The sequence below is a fragment of the Tamandua tetradactyla genome, chromosome 10 (assembly GCF_023851605.1).
Source record: "Tamandua tetradactyla isolate mTamTet1 chromosome 10, mTamTet1.pri, whole genome shotgun sequence".
Classification (NCBI taxonomy): Eukaryota; Metazoa; Chordata; class Mammalia; order Pilosa; family Myrmecophagidae; genus Tamandua; species Tamandua tetradactyla.
Genome location: NC_135336.1, coordinates 50,474,823 through 50,482,393, shown reverse-complemented (window position 1 = coordinate 50,482,393; position 7,571 = coordinate 50,474,823). Strand labels below are relative to the sequence as shown.

Below are 7,571 nucleotides of genomic sequence, written 5' to 3'. Positions count from 1 at the left end.
TCAAATTGAGTGTGGAAAATTAATTAATACTATCCTTAGAACTGTGTGAATCCGGTTGAAAATAGATGGTGCAACAGACCTACACTAACTGTCTGACAGGTAAATTCATATTACAAAAAAAAACTAAATTTAAGGTTTAGTTTTTGCAACTTTTTAAACAGAGAAAACAACATACTACATGGGGAAAGGTGAGGAATTGAGAAGACAGACCCTGGTTAAAAATTACTTCAAGAGCATTTGGAATTGATAGGTCTGCCTAGGAGAGAAACACAGGCACTTCCACACCACTACAAATAATAGCTACTGTGTGAGGCTCAGCAGACCAGTACATAATCCACTGAAGGTCGCTATAAATTCAACTCATAAAAATCATGAAACAAGTCCCATCCATCTTCAGAGTCTGTCACATCGTCGTCCCCACCTGCAGCCAAAAGCTTAAGTAACATCTCCCCCAGCTCAAAGGTGACAACCTCTTCTTCATTGTTGTTAAAGGGATTGCTGTTCTCTCTTTCCTCAGTGAGCTCCCAGAAGTGGTTCCTTCGTTGGGCTGGTTATCTGCTTGATGTTTCCACTTTCTGCCTCTGTGGCTCCTTTCTGCAGCCATCAGGGTATACATGCTTGTAAAAACAGTTCCCTCCAAATGGACATCTCCTATGTCATCAAAGTACTTGCATGCCTTGTTGCTCATTGTGTCCTTGTATTTTTGAATGAGTTTCTCCTTCTCTTCTTTGGAATAACAAAGTTAGTTGTGATCGGGCACTCTGGGTTGGACTTCATGATCTTGCTCTCAAATTGCTTACTGCTCCTCTGCTTGTGAATACACTTGAGACAGTAGGTGTGGTTGCAGTTGGAGAAAATTCCGAAGTAGCATTCACTGTGGTTGGCTTTCTCATAGATAACTTACATGCAGATCTAACAAACCATATCTTTACTATGCTAGACAGCAAATGAGAGCTCCATGTTCTTCTCATGGGCTTCAATGCGAGATTTTATATGTTCTGATCTTAGGCAGCATCCCTTGGATGTAGGATCTACAGCCCACACACATCACATGAATCTCCATGGAGATACACACAGTCCTCCCCATATTGACATTGTCCCACAGCAGCATAGGGGCAAAGCTGCTTCTTTGTTTCCACAGTCATTTGCTCTTTCTCTGATACTTCCTTGTCACTGAGCCCTGTGGGGGGTGCTTTAGTGCAGTAAGTGGCAGTATGGCCACAGTAAGGTTGCCCAGGAACAAACTCAATGGCATTTATCCAGTCTTCTGTTCCTGCTCCTACAGTTGCAAAGTTTGAATTTCTTGACTCGGCTTCACCCCCACTCACTTCTAGAAGCCATCCTACTACTGATGAGAGACTTGAGGAAAGACAAGGGATGATTTTGCAGTTAGATCTGCAGCAGTTGCTTCTTCCTATTTCAATGGCTTTCTGTGTTCATATCTGCAGTGGTCTCCATAAATATAGTACCCTTACTGAAAATACTTGCACATTACACCATATGGACCGTCAGAGAGGTCATGTGAGTAGCAACAGTTATCTCCTTCCTTACAAACCCATGCATAAAATACCTTAATGCCACTGCCAAGGCAAGTCTGCATCTGGTGAAAGGCTGGGTTTGGGTTGTACGATTACTACAGTTGTTTTCAATTTCAAGATTCTGACTCCACACACAAACTGCCCAGTAATGAAGTCAAATACAATTGACTAGAATCCCCTTTCAGCTGTACTTCTTGGAAATCTGCAGGTGACCTGTTTAGTCCAGTCGCTGCTACTGCCCTCGCTACCGCCTCCTACTCCTCCTACTCCGTCGCCCCCAGCGACAGGGAAGTGACTGTGGAGATAGGGGTGGGGGAGCCCACTGCCTTTACCTCCACCACCGCTGCCGCTGCCGCTCTTGCTCCTGATGTTGGGGCTGTGTTCCCGGAGCTGCAGCCGCTGCAGCCTCCCGTTGCTGTTTATCCCACACAGCAATGGTACCGAAGCTTCCAGGATCACATAGTTCCAGTCCGGCTTTAGGGAGAGGGCGGGTGGGGGAGGGGAAGGGGGTGAGGCGTCTGTTCGCGCCGGGTCGTGCTCTGTTTTGCGTCACTTTGCACTCTCTGTTATTGTTTTCAAGTGGAAATACTGGAAAGTAAAATAAGGTAATAAATGTAAAAGATTCAACAGAAGTGCTTTACTGTCAAAATGGAAACAAGATATAGTTTAAGATTAATTGAAAATAAAATATAATAAAACAGATAAAGGCAAAATGAGCTATAAATGTATTAGATGAAATTCATTCAGTTACAAATAAAACATATTTCAAAAAAACCCAAACAGTACCAAAAAAACAAAACAAAACAAAACAAAAAACAGATGGGATATTTTATTCCAGTGCCTCTGGTGTTATTCCTCAGTGATTCCCTCAGTTATATCCTCCATGTGTGCTGACATCATCCACAGTCGGTCACCATCTTTGATAGAAAAATGAATGAAGGCCATGCCAGATTTCATATCCACACACAACCTATTCTGAAGGAAAAAACCCTACTCTTTTTGTGTATCTCTTTTAAAATAAAAGACACGTTATTTATCATAACCTTCCATAAAATCTTTTCTGTCTCATTGGTCCCAACTGAGTCACATACTCACCCTTAAACTATTCCTGGTATTCACTGTGATATGTTTTGGGGACAGGGATGCAAAAGTACATAAACAAAATCATGGTGCCTTAGAAAAGGGAAACGGTATCAATGAATTTGAGACTTATAAGTAATAATGTCCACTAAATTGAGGGTGGAAACAAAACAGCCATCTAATTCAGGGAATCTCAGACTTTTTGAGCTTTGGATTCCTTTATGTTCTTAAAAAATTACTTAGGGCCTAATAAAATGTTTGCTTGTGGTATTTTATCTAACTGTTTTACTTATATTAGAAATTAAAGCTGAAGACTTAGAAAGTTTATTAATTCATTCAAAAATAAAATAAACTTATTACATGCTAATTTAACTATATTAAAAATTATGGAAGCTGATTAGAAATGCATGAAGATTCATTTTGCTTATATTTGCCATTTCATTTTCCATTTAAAAAACTTTAAATGACCAAGAGAAAACAAAACACATAAAAAGAAGATCCAAATAGTTTAAAAGAGCCTTGGGATGAGACCTAAAAGAAAACTTCATTTAGTGATCAGTTTTTTTAACATAAATTTTTATCATGCATAAAATGAAGTGTTCATATATCCCACCATATTATGAGCACCTTGCATTGGCATGGTACATTTGTTACAATTGTTGAAAGCACATTTTTATAATCATACCATAAGATATAATCCATGTTTTAACTTAGAGTTCACTCCTTACTGGTTGATTTTTTATATTATTCTTACCATATCTTTGGGTTGACTTCTGGACAATTATTTTTCTATTAGCTGTGAATTGATTGTTGAAGTAATAGATTTTGTTTTAAGTTTTTGTGGATTTATCATACATTTTAATTTCTGATGTCTAATAACAGTCTTTTTCAGTGTTTTTTGGTTTTTTTACCAGGCAGATTTTAGAACTGTTTACCTATTTCTTCATAAGCCACCTCTAATATTTTGATTGTAATTACATCAAACTATTACTTTTTTGATAAAACATCTGACCAGCATCAGAGAATTATTTCTAGATCATTAAGCAAAGTATGTAGAAGAATGATTAAATAATTAAAAGTGAAAATAGGAAGCATCAATAAATATGAGTTTTCAGAATAAGAAGTATCTAAACAGCAAGAGAATCAATTAAATTATAAAGGGAATGATTAAAATATATGAATACATTAAAAGGAAAATTTCCACACATCAAAACCATCAAAAGGAAACTGAGAAGGCAAATAAGTAATTGAGAAAAAAATGAACCACAGTTACATTGAGAAGTTCAATGACCTTTCAATGTAGTATATATACATTACATTAAAATCATAAGGCTCGAAGAAATCATAAGTCTTATTGAAAAAGTTGGCAAAAAACATGCTCAGGTGATTTTCAAGAAAAATTAAAATGATTAATAAACTTATGATAAAATGTTTAAATTCACTAGTAATCAAAGATATCATACCGCATCAGTTTATGCATGATGCACTTAGGTAATATTTATTGAATGTTAACAAATGTGAGACACTGTATGAAATCCTTGTAATATAATATCAAATATGACATCATCAATACTCAAAAGAACAAAATAACCCTTTATTTTATTGTCAAAAAGTAAATACAAATTACTACTTTTCCTTCTTTGAAATTTGCTTGTATCTATGCACCCTTCATCTTTTGTAGGGTCTCCTACAGTTTCAGCTTTCTTCTCATATTATAGGAATCATTGTGGTTTATCTCCTGATTATAGACTCTTTCCAATAAAATACCAGATTAGTGCTCTGAAATTGCAATCATATTACTCTGCTACCAGGAAGACTTCAATATTTGATGCTTCCTAAATGAATTAAGATGGATTGAGATTCCTTAGGATAGCATTAAGAGTCTAAGTAATGGAATCTACTTCCATCTATTTTTCCCACATTCACCAAGATTCTCAGCAACAGCTCTGCCACCTTTCTCACTCTGTTCACCCATCGTGCACTGACTTGATCTGATAGCCCCAGGGTCAGACTCATTTCCATATACTTTCTCTCTGCTCATGCTGTTATTCTGTTTTTCCACAAATATCAGAAAGATTTACATTCTTTAATGCATTGCTTATTTCTAATGCTATTTTAACTAAATAGCCCAGCCAAAACTGATTTCCAATGTCTGAACTCCCAAGTACGTTATATATACCAAACACAAGAGTGAAATGCTTCTGTGTGATCTGCATCATTGCTTTTATTCATATATATGTTCAATATACCTCTTTTTTTTTCATAAGATGGCACCAGGAACAATATACCTCTTATATTGCAAGAATTTTGAAATTAACTGTGATTTAAACTACAGTGGATGTAGCTCTAAAATGTTTGGGGAAAAAAGGCAGTTTGTATCCAAATCTCAGTGTTACTCAAGGGTGACCCAGTTGAACTTGGGCAAACTACTAAATATTTAATAATGTGAGTTTTATTCTGGAAAAGGATGGAAGTTAGGTCTAAATCACTAGTAGGAAATATATGGGAAAATTCTAATTTAGCACTTAGCAGATAGTAGGTTATTTATTCTTTCATTTCATACTATTAAGTGATCAAAACAAATTTTTGTTCAGATGCTTCCACAGCAGCTCCTCTTTCTGCTAATGATGTGAATATAACACATTATATTGAAAACAGTGCTTGTTAGTGATATTCCTCACAACAATCAAGACTATTGATGACGTTAGGGGTTCAAATAATTAACTTAATTGATATTTTCAGGAATTGCAATGTCATACATCATGAACAACTAACCAAACTATCTGAAAACATTCAAATCCATAAGGATTGCAGTATGTGACATCACTTTCCACAACAGACCGACAAATCTCCCTGTAAAAGAGATATACCTCAGAGAGTTTGAAAGGATAAAGAACTAAGAGATGAAAATATTCTTAACTGAGCATATATGTTCTGGATTAATCCATTTTCAAACATAATCTCTCAAAAAAAATGATGAGAATCAAATTCAAAATTCTCTCTGATAAATGGTGTTGGTTAAAAGGGATTAATGTTTGAGAAATTGGATTTCAGTGTATATATAGTGTGATATTTTCTTAGTATGTGTATTTTTGAACATTGAAAATAATTACAGTCTGAAACAATTTGTGAACTCACAAGTAATCATTTATTTGTATTTTATGGATTGTATTAGCTTGGAGTTTGCAATAAATCTCTGTAGAAATGCTCTGTTCTGAAAGTATATGTTCATTTAAAGATGACCCTGCTTTCACAACATCTAATTTTACTGATTTAATATTTTTTATACAAAATGGCCACTTGACATTTTCTCAAAATCCCCTTGTCTTTGAAAAAAAGTTAGCATGTTAGAATCAGTTTGTTACAGGGGATGATACTTGTTTTAGTGTATTCTGAGATTTATTCTTCACAATTCTTTTTACAGCATTTGTAACTTCCTTATTTCTTAGACTATAAATGAAAGGATTTAATGAAGGAATTACTTGAGTATAAAAAACAGCAACAGGCATATCTTATCTTGTTTTTTGACTGAACTTGGTTGAATGTACACAAAAAGTAGAGAGCCATAGAATATTGACACAGAGAGAAAGTGGGATGCACAAGTTGATAAGGCTTTGCCTCTTCCTTCTTTGGATTTAAGTGAAGTAAAAAATAGTGAAGAGGATGTAAAAATAAGATATTAGGACTATAGTAATAGTGAAGCTTTAAATGGACCCTGAAAAGATGTGTAGCATCAGTTCATTGATATAAGGGTCAACACATGAAACCCTGTACAGTGGAAAAACATCACAAAAAAAGTGACTGATTTCATGAGAGCCGCAGAAAGTTAAACTAAACAGAAACCCTACATGAATCATTGAATGCACATTTCCAGCTATGTAAGCCCCTGTAGTCATCCAAATGCAGAGTTTCATCGACATCCTGGTGTGGTACTGCAGTGGGCTGTATATTGCCACATACCGGTCATAGGCCATTGCTGCCAGAAGAAAGCAGTCCACAGTTTCAGCAAAGCAGAAAAAATAGAATTGTGCCATGCATTCATAGAGGGAAATTATTCTATCTTCTGAAAAGAAGTTCTCTAACATCTTGGGGGTAACAGCACAGGAAAAGCAGGAATCCATTAGAGCCAGATTGCCCAGAAAGATGTACATCGGTGTGTGAAGATGGCACTCCATATAGATCAGTGCCACCAAACCAAGATTCCCCATCATGGTGATCAGGTAGATGGCAAAGAACACCACAAAGAGAAGGTGCTTCAGTTCTGGTTCTTCAGTAAATCCTATGAGTCCAAATTCAGTTGGCATGGAGTAGTTACCTTCTGTCATCTCCACCTTTTCTGTTGAGATGGAAATAATGGAGACATAAGATTCTAATTTAGAATGTGTCTTAACGTCCTTTCAAATCTCCCTATGTATTAACAGGCAGAGGAGTTTTTGCAATCATCTTCTGTTGTCTTTTGAATACATTCGCACATATTCTCAGGCAAATATTTCACCTAATTTTCAGATCTATTACCTCATGGTAGTTTGTTTGGGATTCATAGGAATATTTTGTGATTTCAAAGAGAGTCCTTAGAATAAAAGGTTTTCCATATAAATTTATGGAAGATTAGTGTACAAATCTAGGATAGTCATATGTAGTGAAGTATTTTCAAATAATCTCACCATCAATTTTTGTATGGAATGTATTTAAAATATTCTTAAAAACATTATCCTGTACATGTATTTTTCCTACCACATAAACATTTTTTATACTATCCCATTGGATGTTAATTTATACATTTAGGAAGTATATATAGATCACTTAGTATGAAGGAGGAGACTCTTAATCTTTTATGAAACATACCCAGAAAATCAGGAAATAAATATCCCTATATTATTTAATAATTAGTCTGTATAGTTCACCTTCATATTCACATCACCCTATTGTGGAACCTATGGCTGCCTTGCAGAT

At 35.5% G+C, this 7,571-nt stretch overlaps 1 pseudogene; it reads right to left on the bottom strand.

The window, feature by feature from the left end:
- Positions 1 to 347: 347 nt before the first annotated feature.
- Positions 348 to 6,943, bottom strand: LOC143647658 (E3 ubiquitin-protein ligase makorin-1-like; annotated as a pseudogene).
- Between the last annotated feature and the right edge of the window lie 628 nt (positions 6,944 to 7,571).